Here is a 9,923-nt window from a genome sequence, read left to right on the forward strand (position 1 = left end):
AACTACTGGTTCATAAATGAATACATTTGAAAATGGAATGCATCAACAGAACGGTGTTGGCAGTATAAAAATATCTACAGCACCTTGTATTCCCAGGTGGTCGCCCATCCAAGTACTAACCAGGCCCAACACTGCTTAGCTTCCAAGATCAGATGAGATTGGGCGTATCCAGTGTGGTGTAGCTGTAGATGAGCTTTGTGGTTTCTGTTAGAACTTTTCTACTTGTAACTACTGGTTCATAAATGAATACGTTTTAAAATGGAATGCATCAACAGAACGGTGTTGGCAGTATAAAAATATCTACAGCACCTTGTATTCCTAGGTGGTCTCCCATCCAAGTACTAACCAGGCCCAACACTGCTTAGCTTCCAAGATCAGATGAGATTGGGCGTATCCAGTGTGGTGTGGCTGTAGATGAGCTTTGTGGTTTCTGTTAGAACTTTTCTACTTCTAACTACTGGTTCATAAATGAATACGTTTGAAAATGGAATGCATCAACAGAACGGTGTTGGCAGTATAAAAATATCTACAGCACCTTGTATTCCTAGGTGGTCTCCCATCCAAGTACTAACCAGGCCCAACACTGCTTAGCTTCCAAGATCAGATGAGATTGGGCGTATCCAGTGTGGTGTGGCTGTAGATGAGCTTTGTGGTTTCTGTTAGAACTTTTCTACTTCTAACTACTGGTTCATAAATGAATACGTTTGAAAATGGAATGCATCAACAGAACGGTGTTGGCAGTATAAAAATATCTACAGCACCTTGTATTCCCAGGTGGTCTCCCATCCAAGTACTAACCAGGCCCAATACTGCTTTGCTTCCAAGATCAGATGAGATTGGGCGTATCCAGTGTGGTGTGGCTGTAGATGAGCTTTGTGGTTTCTGTTTGAACTTTTCTACTTCTAACTACTGGTTCATAAATGAATACATTTGAAAATTGAATGCATCAACAGAACGGTGTTGGCAGTATAAAAATATCTACAGCACCTTGTATTCCCAGGTGGTCTCCCATCCAAGTACTAACCAGGCTCAACACTGCTTAGCTTCCAAGATCAGATGAGATTGGGCGTATACAGTGTGGTGTTGCTGTAGATGAGCTTTATGGTTTCTGTTAGAACTTTTCTACTTCTAACTACTGGTTCATAAATGAATACGTTTTAAAATGGAATGCATCAACAGAACGGTGTTGGCAGTATAAAATTATCTACAGCACCTTGTATTCCCAGGTGGTCTCCCATCCAAGTACTAACCAGACCCAACACTGCTTAGCTTCCAAGATCAGATGAGATTGGGCGTATCCAGTGTGGTGTGGCTGTAGATGAGCTTTATGGTTTCTGTTAGAACTTTTCTACTTCTAACTACTGGTTCATAAATAAATATATGTTTGAAAATGGAATGCATCAACAGAACGGTGTTAATAGTATAAAAATATCTACATCACCTTGTATTCCCAGGTGGTCTCCAATCCAAGTACTAACCAGGCCCGACACTGCTTAGCTTCCAAGATCAGATGAGATTGGGCGTATTCAGTGTGGTGTGGCTGTAGATGAGCTTTGTGGTTTCTGTTAGAACTTTTCTACTTCTAACTACTGGTTCATAAATGAATTCGTTTGAAAATGGAATGCATCAACAGAACGGTGTTGGCAGTATAAAAATATCTACAGCACCTTGTATTCCCAGGTGGTCTCCCATCCAAGTACTAACCAGGCCCAACACTGCTTAGCTCCCAAGATCAGATGAGATTGGGCGTATCCAGTGTTGTGTGGCTGTAGATGAGCTTTGTGGTTTCTGTTAGAACTTTTCTACTTCTAACTACTGGTTCATAAATGAATACGTTTGAAAATGGAATGCATCAACAGTACGGTGTTGGCAGTATAAAAACATCTACAGCACCTTGTATTCCCAGGTGGTCTCCCATCCAAGTACTAACCAGGCCCAATACTGCTTTGCTTCCAAGATCAGATGAGATTGGGCGTATCCAGTGTGGTGTGGCTGTAGATGAGCTTTGTGGTTTCTGTTTGAACTTTTCTACTTCTAACTACTGGTTCATAAATGAATACATTTGAAAATTGAATGCATCAACAGAACGGTGTTGGCAGTATAAAAATATCTACAGCACCTTGTATTCCCAGGTGGTCTCCCATCCAAGTACTAACCAGGCCCAACACTGCTTAGCTCCCAAGATCAGATGAGATTGGGCGTATCCAGTGTGGTGTAGCTGTAGATGAGCTTTGTGGTTTCTGTTAGAACTTTTCTACTTCTAACTACTGGTTCATAAATGAATACGTTTTAAAATGGAATGCATCAACAGAACGGTGTTGGCAGTATAAAAATATCTACAGCACCTTGTATTCCCAGGTGGTCGCCCATCCAAGTACTAACCAGGCCCAACACTGCTTAGCTTCCAAGATCAGATGAGATTGGGCGTATCCAGTGTGGTGTAGCTGTAGATGAGCTTTGTGGTTTCTGTTAGAACTTTTCTACTTGTAACTACTGGTTCATAAATGAATACGTTTTAAAATGGAATGCATCAACAGAACGGTGTTGGCAGTATAAAAATATCTACAGCACCTTGTATTCCTAGGTGGTCTCCCATCCAAGTACTAACCAGGCCCAACACTGCTTAGCTTCCAAGATCAGATGAGATTGGGCGTATCCAGTGTGGTGTGGCTGTAGATGAGCTTTGTGGTTTCTGTTAGAACTTTTCTACTTCTAACTACTGGTTCATAAATGAATACGTTTGAAAATGGAATGCATCAACAGAACGGTGTTGGCAGTATAAAAATATCTACAGCACCTTGTATTCCCAGGTGGTCTCCCATCCAAGTACTAACCAGGCCCAATACTGCTTTGCTTCCAAGATCAGATGAGATTGGGCGTATCCAGTGTGGTGTGGCTGTAGATGAGCTTTGTGGTTTCTGTTTGAACTTTTCTACTTCTAACTACTGGTTCATAAATGAATACATTTGAAAATTGAATGCATCAACAGAACGGTGTTGGCAGTATAAAAATATCTACAGCACCTTGTATTCCAAGGTGGTCTCCCATCCAAGTACTAACCAGGCTCAACACTGCTTAGCTTCCAAGATCAGATGAGATTGGGCGTATACAGTGTGGTGTTGCTGTAGATGAGCTTTATGGTTTCTGTTAGAACTTTTCTACTTCTAACTACTGGTTCATAAATGAATACGTTTTAAAATGGAATGCATCAACAGAACGGTGTTGGCAGTATAAAATTATCTACAGCACCTTGTATTCCCAGGTGGTCTCCCATCCAAGTACTAACCAGACCCAACACTGCTTAGCTTCCAAGATCAGATGAGATTGGGCGTATCCAGTGTGGTGTGGCTGTAGATGAGCTTTATGGTTTCTGTTAGAACTTTTCTACTTCTTACTACTGGTTCATAAATGAATACGTTTGAAAATGGAATGCATCAACAGAACGGTGTTGGCAGTATAAAAATATCTACAGCACCTTGTATTCCCAGGTGGTCTCCCATCCAAGTACTAACCAGGCCCAAAACTGCTTAGCTTCCAAGATCAGATGAGATTGGGCGTATCCAGTGTGGTGTGGCTGTAAAAGCTTTGTGGTTTCTGTTAGAACTTTTCTACTTCTAACTACTGGTTCATAAATGAATACGTTTGAAAATGGAATGCATCAACAGAACGGTGTTGGCAGTATAAAAACATCTACAGCACCTTGTATTCCCAGGTGGTCTTCCATCCAAGTACTAACCAGGCCCAATACTGCTTTGCTTCCAAGATCAGATGAGATTGGGCGTATCCAGTGTGGTGTGGCTGTAGATGAGCTTTGTGGTTTCTGTTTGAACTTTTCTACTTCTAACTACTGGTTCATAAATGAATACATTTGAAAATTGAATGCATCAACAGAACGGTGTTGGCAGTATAAAAATATCTACAGCACCTTGTATTCCCAGGTGGTCTCCCACCCAAGTACTAACCAGGCTCAACACTGCTTAGCTTCCAAGATCAGATGAGATTGGGCGCATACAGTGTGGTGTGGCTGTAGATGAGCTTTATGGTTTCTGTTAGAACTTTTCTACTTCTAACTACTGGTTCATAAATGAATACGTTTGAAAATGGAATGCATCAACAGAACGGTGTTGGCAGTATAAAAATATCTACACCACCTATGTTTTCCCAGGTGGTCTCCCATCCAAGTACTAACCAGGCCCAACACTGCTTAGCTTCCAAGATCAGATGAGATTGGGCATATCCAGTGTGGTGTGGCTGTAGAAGAGCTTTATGGTTTCTGTTAGTACTTTTCTACTTCTAACTACTGGTTCATAAATGAATACGTTTGAAAATGGAATGCATCAACAGAACGGTGTTGGCAGTATAAAAATATCTACAGCACCTTGTATTCCCAGGTGGTCTCCCATCCAAGTACTAACCAGGCCCAACACTGCTTAGCTTCCAAGATCAGATGAGATTGGGCGTATCCAGTGTGGTGTGGCTGTAGATAAACTTTGTGGTTTCTGTTAGAACTTTTCTACTTCTAACTACTGGTTCATAAATGAATACGTTTTAAAATGGAATGCATCAACAGAACGGTGTTGGCAGTATAAAATTATCTACAGCACCTTATATTCCCAGGTGGTCTCCCATCCAAGTACTAACCAGGATCAACACTGCTTAGCTTCCAAGATCAGATGAGATTGGGCGTATCCAGTGTGGTGTGGCTGTAGATGAGCTTTATGGTTTCTGTTAGAACTTTTCTACTTCTAACTACTGGTTCATAAATGAATACGTTTGAAAATGGAATGCATCAACAGAACGGTGTTGGCAGTATAAAAATATCTTCAGCACCTTGTATTCCCAGGTGGTCTCCCATCCAAGTATTTACCAGGCCCAACACTGCTTAGCTTCCAAGATCAGATGAGATTGGGCGTATCCAGTGTGGTGTGGCTGTAGATGAACTTTGTGGTTTCTGTTAGAACTTTTCTACTTCTAACTACTGGTTCATAAATGAATACGTTTTAAAATGGAATGCATCAACAGAACGGTGTTGGCAGTATAAAATTATCTACAGCACCTTGTATTCCCAGGTGGTCTCCCATCCAAGTACTAACCAGGCCCAACACTGCTTAGCTTCCAAGATCAGATGAGATTGGGCGTATCCAGTGTGGTGTGGCTGTAGATGAGCTTTGTGGTTTCTGTTAGAACTTTTCTACTTCTAACTACTGGTTCATAAATGAATACATTTGAAAATGGAATGCATCAACAGAACGGTGTTGGCATTATAAAAATATCTACAGCACCTTGCATTCCCAGGTGGTCTCCCATCCAAGTACTAACCAGGCCCAACACTGCTTAGCTTCCAAGATCAGATGAGATTGGGCATATCCAGTGTGGTGTGGCTGTAGATGAACTTTGTGGTTTCTGTTAGAACTTTTCTACTTCTAACTACTGGTTCATAAATGAATATGTTTTAAAATGGAATGCATCAACAGAACGGTGTTTGCAGTATAAAATTATCTACAGCACCTTGTATTCCCAGGTGGTCTCCCATCCAAGTACTAACCAGGCCCAACACGGCTTAGCTTCCAAGATCAGATGAGATTGGGCGTATCCAGCGTGGTGTTGCTGTAGATGAACTTTATGGTTTCTGTTAGAACTTTTCTACTTCTAACTACTGGTTCATAAATGAATACGTTTGAAAATGGAATGCATCAACAGAACGGTGTTGGCAGTATAAAAATATCTACAGCACCTTGTATTCCCAGGTGGTCTCCCATCCAAGTACTAACCAGGCCCAACACTGCTTAGCTTCCAAGATCAGATGAGATTGGGCGTATCCAGTGTGGTGTGGCTGTAGATGAACTTCGTGGTTTCTGTTAGAACTTTTCTACTTCTAACTACTGGTTCATAAATGAATACATTTTAAAATGGAATGCATCAACAGAACGGTGTTGGCAGTATAAAATTATCTACAGCACCTTGTATACCCAGGTGGTCTCCCATCCAAGTACTAACCAGGCCCAACACTGCTTAGCTTCCAAGATCAGATGAGATTGGGCGTATCCAGTGTGGTGTGGCTGTAGATAAACTTTGTGGTTTCTATTAGAACTTTTCTACTTCTAACTACTGGTTCATAAATGAATATGTTTTAAAATGGAATGCATCAACAGAACGGTGTTGGCAGTATAAAATTATCTACAGCACCTTATATTCCCAGGTGGTCTCCCATCCAAGTACTAACCAGGCCCAACACTGCTTAGCTTCCAAGATCAGATGAGATTGGGCGTATCCAGTGTGGTGTGGCTGTAGATGAGCTTTAGGGTTTCTGTTAGAACTTTTCTACTTCTAACTACTGGTTCATAAATGAATACGTTTGAAAATGGAATGCATCAACAGAACGGTGTTGGCAGTATAAAAATATCTTCAGCACCTTGTATTCCCAGGTGGTCTCCCATCCAAGTACTAACCAGGCCCAACACTGCTTAGCTTCCAAGATCAGATGAGATTGGGCGTATCCAGTGTGGTGTGGCTGTAGATGAGCTTTGTGGTTTCTGTTTGAACTTTTCTACTTCTAACTACTGGTTCATAAATGAATACGTTTGAAAATGGAATGCATCAACAGAACGGTGTTGGCAGTATAAAAATATCTACAGCACCTCGTATTCCCAGGTGGTCTCCCATCCAAGTACAACCAAGCCCAACACTGCTTAGCTTCCAAGATCAGATGAGATTGGGCGTATCCAGTGTGGTGTTGCTGTAGATGAACTTTCTGGTATCTGTTAGAACTTTTCTACTTCTAACTACTGGTTCATAAATGAATACGTTTGAAAATGGAATGCATCAACAGAACGGTGTTGGCAGTATAAAAATATCTACAGCACCTTGTATTCCCAGGTGGTCTCCCATCCAAGTACTAACCAGGCCCAACACTGCTTAGCTTCCAAGATCAGATGAGATTGGGCATATCCAATGTGGTGTGGCTGTAGATGAACTTTGTGGTTTCTGTTAGAACTTTTCTACTTCTAACTACTGGTTCATAAATGAATATATTTTAAAATGGAAAGCATCAACAGAACGGTGTTTGCAGTATAAAATTATCTACAGCACCTTGTATTCCCAGGTGGTCTCCCATCCAAGTACTAACCAGGCCCAACATTGCTTAGCTTCCAAGATCAGATGAGATTGGGCGTATCCAGTGTGGTGTGGCTGTAGATGAGCTTTATGGTTTCTGTTAGAACTTTTCTACTTCTAACTACTGGTTCATAAATGAATACATTTGAAAATGGAATGCATCAACAGAACGGTGTTGGCAGTATAAAAATATCTACAGCACCTTGTATTCCCAGGTGGTCTCCCATCCAAGTACTAACCAGGCCCAACACTGCTTAGCTTCCAAGATCAGATGAGATTGGGCGTATCCAGTGTGGTGTGGCTGTAGATGAGCTTTGTGGTTTCTGTTAGAACTTTTCTACTTCTAAATACTGGTTCATAAATGAATACGTTTGAAAATGGAATGCATCAACAGAACGGTGTTGGCAGTATAAAAATATCTACAGCACCTTGTATTCCCAGGTGGTCTCCCATCCAAGTACTAACCAGGCCCAACACTGCTTAGCTTCCAAGATCAGATGAGATTGGGCGTATCCAGTGTGGAGTGGCTGTAGATGAGCTTTGTGGTTTCTGTTAGAACTTTTCTACTTCTAACTACTGGTTCATAAATGAATACGTTTGAAAATGGAATGCATCAACAGAACGGTGTTGGCAGTATAAAAATATCTACAGCACCTTGTATTCCCAGGTGGTCTCCCATCCAAGTACTAACCAGGCCCAACACTGCTTAGCTTCCAAGATCAGATGAGATTGGGCGTATCCAGTGTGGTGTGGCTGTAGATGAGTTTTGTGGTTTCTGTTTGAACTTTTCTACTTCTAACTACTGGTTCATAAATGAATACGTTTGAAAATGGAATGCATCAACAGAACGGTGTTGGCAGTATAAAAATATCTACAGCACCTTGTATTCCCAGGTGGTCTCCCATCCAAGTACTAACCAGGCCCAACACTGCTTAGCTTCCAAGATCAGATGAGATTGGGCGTATCCAGTGTGGAGTGGCTGTAGATGAGCTTTGTGGTTTCTGTTAGAACTTTTCTACTTCTAACTACTGGTTCATAAATGAATACGTTTGAAAATGGAATGCATCAACAGAACGGTGTTGGCAGTATAAAAATATCTACAGCACCTTGTATTCCCAGGTGGTCTCCCATCCAAGTACTAACCAGGCCCAACACTGCTTAGCTTCCAAGATCAGATGAGATTGGGCGTATCCAGTGTGGTGTGGCTGTAGATGAGTTTTGTGGTTTCTGTTTGAACTTTTCTACTTCTAACTACTGGTTCATAAATGAATACGTTTGAAAATGGAATGCATCAACAGAACGGTGTTGGCAGTATAAAAATATCTACAGCACCTTGTATTCCCAGGTGGTCTCCCATCCAAGTACTAACCAGGCCCAACACTGCTTAGCTTCCAAGATCAGATGAGATTGGGCGTATCCAGCGTGGTGTTGCTGTAGATGAGCTTTATGGTTTCTGTTAGAACTTTTCTACTTCTAACTACTGGTTCATAAATGAATACGTTTGAAAATGGAATGCATCAACAGAACGGTGTTGGCAGTATAAAAATATCTACAGCACCTTGTATTCCCAGGTGGTCTCCCATCCAAGTACTAACCAGGACCAACACTGCTTAGCTTCCAAGATCAGATGAGATTGGGCGTATCCATTGTGGTGTGGCTGTAGATGAACTTTGTGGTTTCTGTTAGAACTTTTCTACTTCTAACTACTGGTTCATAAATGAATACGTTTGAAAATGGAATGCATCAACAGAACGGTGTTGGCAGTATAAAAATATCTACAGCACCTTGTATTCCCAGGTAGTCTCCCATCCAAGTACTAACCAGGCCCAACACTGCTTAGCTTCCAAGATCAGATGAGATTGGGCGTATCCAGTGTGGTGTGGCTGTAGATGAGCTTTGTGGTTTCTGTTTGAACTTTTCTACTTCTAACTACTGGTTCATAAATGAATACGTTTGAAAATGGTACGCATCAACAGAACGGTGTTGGCAGTATAAAAATATCTACAGCACCTTGTATTCCCAGGTGGTCCCCATCCAAGTACTAACCAGGCCCAACACTGCTTAGCTTCCAAGATCAGATGAGATTGGGCGTATCCAGTGTGGTGTGGCTGTAGATGAGCTTTATGGTTTCTGTTAGAACTTTTCTACTTCTAACTACTGGTTCATAAATGAATACGTTTGAAAATGGAATGCATCAACAGAACAGTGTTGGCAGTATAAAAATATCTGCAGCACCTTGTATTCCCAGGTGGTCTCCCATCCAAGTACTAACCAGGGCCAATACTGCTTTGCTTCCAAGATCAGATGAGATTGGGCGTATCCAGTGTGGTGTGGCTGTAGATGAGCTTTGTGGTTTCTGTTAGAACTTTTCTACTTCTAACTACTGGTTCATAAATGAATACATTTGAAAATTGAATGCATCAACAGAACGGTGTTGGCAGTATAAAAGTATCTACAGCACCTTGTATTCCCAGGTGGTCTCCCATCCAAGTACTAACCAGGCCCAACACTGCTTAGCTTTCTAGATCAGATAAGATTGGGCGTATCCAGTGTGGTGTGGCTGTAGATGAGCTTTGTGGTTTCTGTTAGAACTTTTCTACTTCTAACTACTGGTTCATAAATGAATACGTTTGAAAATGGAATGCATCAACAGAACGGTGTTGGCAGTATAAAAATATCTACACCACCTATGTATTCCCAGGTGGTCTCACATCCAAGTACTAACCAGGCCCAACACTGCTTAGCTTCCAAGATCAGATGAGATTGGGCATATCCAATGTGGTGTGGCTGTAGAAGAGCTTTACGGTTTC

The 9,923-nt window shown here is 41.5% G+C and overlaps 35 non-coding genes and 9 pseudogenes across 35 annotated transcripts; all 44 read right to left on the reverse strand.

Moving 5' to 3' along the window:
- Window positions 1–71: 71 nt before the first annotated feature.
- On the reverse strand, window positions 72–190 carry LOC135059412 (5S ribosomal RNA). The gene has a single exon (XR_010245815.1). It is a non-coding gene; the product is annotated as a 5S ribosomal RNA (ribosomal RNA).
- A 107-nt stretch (window positions 191–297) lies between these two features.
- LOC135060409 (5S ribosomal RNA) lies at window positions 298–416 on the reverse strand. The gene has a single exon (XR_010246803.1). It is a non-coding gene; the product is annotated as a 5S ribosomal RNA (ribosomal RNA).
- Window positions 417–523: 107 nt separating this feature from the next.
- On the reverse strand, window positions 524–642 carry LOC135060410 (5S ribosomal RNA). The gene has a single exon (XR_010246804.1). It is a non-coding gene; the product is annotated as a 5S ribosomal RNA (ribosomal RNA).
- A 107-nt stretch (window positions 643–749) lies between these two features.
- On the reverse strand, window positions 750–868 carry LOC135069251 (5S ribosomal RNA). Its single transcript, XR_010255437.1, has one exon. It is a non-coding gene; the product is annotated as a 5S ribosomal RNA (ribosomal RNA).
- A 107-nt stretch (window positions 869–975) lies between these two features.
- Window positions 976–1,094, reverse strand: LOC134885303 (5S ribosomal RNA). The gene has a single exon (XR_010169421.1). It is a non-coding gene; the product is annotated as a 5S ribosomal RNA (ribosomal RNA).
- Window positions 1,095–1,201: 107 nt separating this feature from the next.
- On the reverse strand, window positions 1,202–1,320 carry LOC135062130 (5S ribosomal RNA). Its single transcript, XR_010248488.1, has one exon. It is a non-coding gene; the product is annotated as a 5S ribosomal RNA (ribosomal RNA).
- Window positions 1,321–1,429: 109 nt separating this feature from the next.
- On the reverse strand, window positions 1,430–1,548 carry LOC134890268 (5S ribosomal RNA; annotated as a pseudogene).
- Window positions 1,549–1,655: 107 nt separating this feature from the next.
- LOC134886085 (5S ribosomal RNA) lies at window positions 1,656–1,774 on the reverse strand. The gene has a single exon (XR_010170180.1). It is a non-coding gene; the product is annotated as a 5S ribosomal RNA (ribosomal RNA).
- Window positions 1,775–1,881: 107 nt separating this feature from the next.
- LOC135070662 (5S ribosomal RNA) lies at window positions 1,882–2,000 on the reverse strand. Its single transcript, XR_010256817.1, has one exon. It is a non-coding gene; the product is annotated as a 5S ribosomal RNA (ribosomal RNA).
- A 107-nt stretch (window positions 2,001–2,107) lies between these two features.
- LOC135065372 (5S ribosomal RNA) lies at window positions 2,108–2,226 on the reverse strand. The gene has a single exon (XR_010251654.1). It is a non-coding gene; the product is annotated as a 5S ribosomal RNA (ribosomal RNA).
- A 107-nt stretch (window positions 2,227–2,333) lies between these two features.
- Window positions 2,334–2,452, reverse strand: LOC135059413 (5S ribosomal RNA). The gene has a single exon (XR_010245816.1). It is a non-coding gene; the product is annotated as a 5S ribosomal RNA (ribosomal RNA).
- A 107-nt stretch (window positions 2,453–2,559) lies between these two features.
- On the reverse strand, window positions 2,560–2,678 carry LOC135060411 (5S ribosomal RNA). Its single transcript, XR_010246805.1, has one exon. It is a non-coding gene; the product is annotated as a 5S ribosomal RNA (ribosomal RNA).
- A 107-nt stretch (window positions 2,679–2,785) lies between these two features.
- On the reverse strand, window positions 2,786–2,904 carry LOC135069252 (5S ribosomal RNA). Its single transcript, XR_010255438.1, has one exon. It is a non-coding gene; the product is annotated as a 5S ribosomal RNA (ribosomal RNA).
- A 107-nt stretch (window positions 2,905–3,011) lies between these two features.
- On the reverse strand, window positions 3,012–3,130 carry LOC134889642 (5S ribosomal RNA; annotated as a pseudogene).
- Window positions 3,131–3,237: 107 nt separating this feature from the next.
- On the reverse strand, window positions 3,238–3,356 carry LOC135062131 (5S ribosomal RNA). The gene has a single exon (XR_010248489.1). It is a non-coding gene; the product is annotated as a 5S ribosomal RNA (ribosomal RNA).
- Window positions 3,357–3,463: 107 nt separating this feature from the next.
- Window positions 3,464–3,582, reverse strand: LOC134886031 (5S ribosomal RNA). Its single transcript, XR_010170128.1, has one exon. It is a non-coding gene; the product is annotated as a 5S ribosomal RNA (ribosomal RNA).
- Window positions 3,583–3,687: 105 nt separating this feature from the next.
- Window positions 3,688–3,806, reverse strand: LOC134888638 (5S ribosomal RNA; annotated as a pseudogene).
- A 107-nt stretch (window positions 3,807–3,913) lies between these two features.
- On the reverse strand, window positions 3,914–4,032 carry LOC135067762 (5S ribosomal RNA). The gene has a single exon (XR_010253972.1). It is a non-coding gene; the product is annotated as a 5S ribosomal RNA (ribosomal RNA).
- Window positions 4,033–4,139: 107 nt separating this feature from the next.
- LOC134891444 (5S ribosomal RNA) lies at window positions 4,140–4,259 on the reverse strand (annotated as a pseudogene).
- Window positions 4,260–4,366: 107 nt separating this feature from the next.
- Window positions 4,367–4,485, reverse strand: LOC134884357 (5S ribosomal RNA). Its single transcript, XR_010168507.1, has one exon. It is a non-coding gene; the product is annotated as a 5S ribosomal RNA (ribosomal RNA).
- A 107-nt stretch (window positions 4,486–4,592) lies between these two features.
- Window positions 4,593–4,711, reverse strand: LOC134888801 (5S ribosomal RNA; annotated as a pseudogene).
- A 107-nt stretch (window positions 4,712–4,818) lies between these two features.
- On the reverse strand, window positions 4,819–4,937 carry LOC134887877 (5S ribosomal RNA; annotated as a pseudogene).
- Window positions 4,938–5,044: 107 nt separating this feature from the next.
- On the reverse strand, window positions 5,045–5,163 carry LOC134884368 (5S ribosomal RNA). Its single transcript, XR_010168518.1, has one exon. It is a non-coding gene; the product is annotated as a 5S ribosomal RNA (ribosomal RNA).
- Window positions 5,164–5,270: 107 nt separating this feature from the next.
- Window positions 5,271–5,389, reverse strand: LOC135063038 (5S ribosomal RNA). The gene has a single exon (XR_010249378.1). It is a non-coding gene; the product is annotated as a 5S ribosomal RNA (ribosomal RNA).
- A 107-nt stretch (window positions 5,390–5,496) lies between these two features.
- Window positions 5,497–5,615, reverse strand: LOC134884737 (5S ribosomal RNA). Its single transcript, XR_010168874.1, has one exon. It is a non-coding gene; the product is annotated as a 5S ribosomal RNA (ribosomal RNA).
- A 107-nt stretch (window positions 5,616–5,722) lies between these two features.
- On the reverse strand, window positions 5,723–5,841 carry LOC134884379 (5S ribosomal RNA). Its single transcript, XR_010168529.1, has one exon. It is a non-coding gene; the product is annotated as a 5S ribosomal RNA (ribosomal RNA).
- A 107-nt stretch (window positions 5,842–5,948) lies between these two features.
- On the reverse strand, window positions 5,949–6,067 carry LOC135064029 (5S ribosomal RNA). Its single transcript, XR_010250344.1, has one exon. It is a non-coding gene; the product is annotated as a 5S ribosomal RNA (ribosomal RNA).
- A 107-nt stretch (window positions 6,068–6,174) lies between these two features.
- LOC135058466 (5S ribosomal RNA) lies at window positions 6,175–6,293 on the reverse strand. Its single transcript, XR_010244895.1, has one exon. It is a non-coding gene; the product is annotated as a 5S ribosomal RNA (ribosomal RNA).
- Window positions 6,294–6,400: 107 nt separating this feature from the next.
- LOC135065089 (5S ribosomal RNA) lies at window positions 6,401–6,519 on the reverse strand. Its single transcript, XR_010251379.1, has one exon. It is a non-coding gene; the product is annotated as a 5S ribosomal RNA (ribosomal RNA).
- A 107-nt stretch (window positions 6,520–6,626) lies between these two features.
- LOC135070691 (5S ribosomal RNA) lies at window positions 6,627–6,744 on the reverse strand. Its single transcript, XR_010256845.1, has one exon. It is a non-coding gene; the product is annotated as a 5S ribosomal RNA (ribosomal RNA).
- Window positions 6,745–6,851: 107 nt separating this feature from the next.
- Window positions 6,852–6,970, reverse strand: LOC135063205 (5S ribosomal RNA). The gene has a single exon (XR_010249541.1). It is a non-coding gene; the product is annotated as a 5S ribosomal RNA (ribosomal RNA).
- A 107-nt stretch (window positions 6,971–7,077) lies between these two features.
- LOC135062941 (5S ribosomal RNA) lies at window positions 7,078–7,196 on the reverse strand. The gene has a single exon (XR_010249283.1). It is a non-coding gene; the product is annotated as a 5S ribosomal RNA (ribosomal RNA).
- A 107-nt stretch (window positions 7,197–7,303) lies between these two features.
- Window positions 7,304–7,422, reverse strand: LOC134884391 (5S ribosomal RNA). Its single transcript, XR_010168541.1, has one exon. It is a non-coding gene; the product is annotated as a 5S ribosomal RNA (ribosomal RNA).
- A 107-nt stretch (window positions 7,423–7,529) lies between these two features.
- Window positions 7,530–7,648, reverse strand: LOC135060624 (5S ribosomal RNA). Its single transcript, XR_010247017.1, has one exon. It is a non-coding gene; the product is annotated as a 5S ribosomal RNA (ribosomal RNA).
- Window positions 7,649–7,755: 107 nt separating this feature from the next.
- On the reverse strand, window positions 7,756–7,874 carry LOC134884403 (5S ribosomal RNA). Its single transcript, XR_010168552.1, has one exon. It is a non-coding gene; the product is annotated as a 5S ribosomal RNA (ribosomal RNA).
- Window positions 7,875–7,981: 107 nt separating this feature from the next.
- Window positions 7,982–8,100, reverse strand: LOC135060625 (5S ribosomal RNA). The gene has a single exon (XR_010247018.1). It is a non-coding gene; the product is annotated as a 5S ribosomal RNA (ribosomal RNA).
- Window positions 8,101–8,207: 107 nt separating this feature from the next.
- On the reverse strand, window positions 8,208–8,326 carry LOC134884415 (5S ribosomal RNA). The gene has a single exon (XR_010168563.1). It is a non-coding gene; the product is annotated as a 5S ribosomal RNA (ribosomal RNA).
- Window positions 8,327–8,433: 107 nt separating this feature from the next.
- Window positions 8,434–8,552, reverse strand: LOC135063341 (5S ribosomal RNA). The gene has a single exon (XR_010249675.1). It is a non-coding gene; the product is annotated as a 5S ribosomal RNA (ribosomal RNA).
- A 107-nt stretch (window positions 8,553–8,659) lies between these two features.
- LOC135070791 (5S ribosomal RNA) lies at window positions 8,660–8,778 on the reverse strand. The gene has a single exon (XR_010256943.1). It is a non-coding gene; the product is annotated as a 5S ribosomal RNA (ribosomal RNA).
- A 107-nt stretch (window positions 8,779–8,885) lies between these two features.
- On the reverse strand, window positions 8,886–9,004 carry LOC135061710 (5S ribosomal RNA). Its single transcript, XR_010248083.1, has one exon. It is a non-coding gene; the product is annotated as a 5S ribosomal RNA (ribosomal RNA).
- A 107-nt stretch (window positions 9,005–9,111) lies between these two features.
- Window positions 9,112–9,229, reverse strand: LOC135069837 (5S ribosomal RNA). The gene has a single exon (XR_010256018.1). It is a non-coding gene; the product is annotated as a 5S ribosomal RNA (ribosomal RNA).
- Window positions 9,230–9,336: 107 nt separating this feature from the next.
- Window positions 9,337–9,455, reverse strand: LOC134892856 (5S ribosomal RNA; annotated as a pseudogene).
- A 107-nt stretch (window positions 9,456–9,562) lies between these two features.
- Window positions 9,563–9,681, reverse strand: LOC134890374 (5S ribosomal RNA; annotated as a pseudogene).
- Window positions 9,682–9,788: 107 nt separating this feature from the next.
- On the reverse strand, window positions 9,789–9,908 carry LOC134895884 (5S ribosomal RNA; annotated as a pseudogene).
- Window positions 9,909–9,923: the final 15 nt, after the last annotated feature.

This window comes from Pseudophryne corroboree, chromosome 3 (assembly GCF_028390025.1).
Source record: "Pseudophryne corroboree isolate aPseCor3 chromosome 3, aPseCor3.hap2, whole genome shotgun sequence".
Taxonomy (NCBI): domain Eukaryota; kingdom Metazoa; phylum Chordata; class Amphibia; order Anura; family Myobatrachidae; genus Pseudophryne; species Pseudophryne corroboree.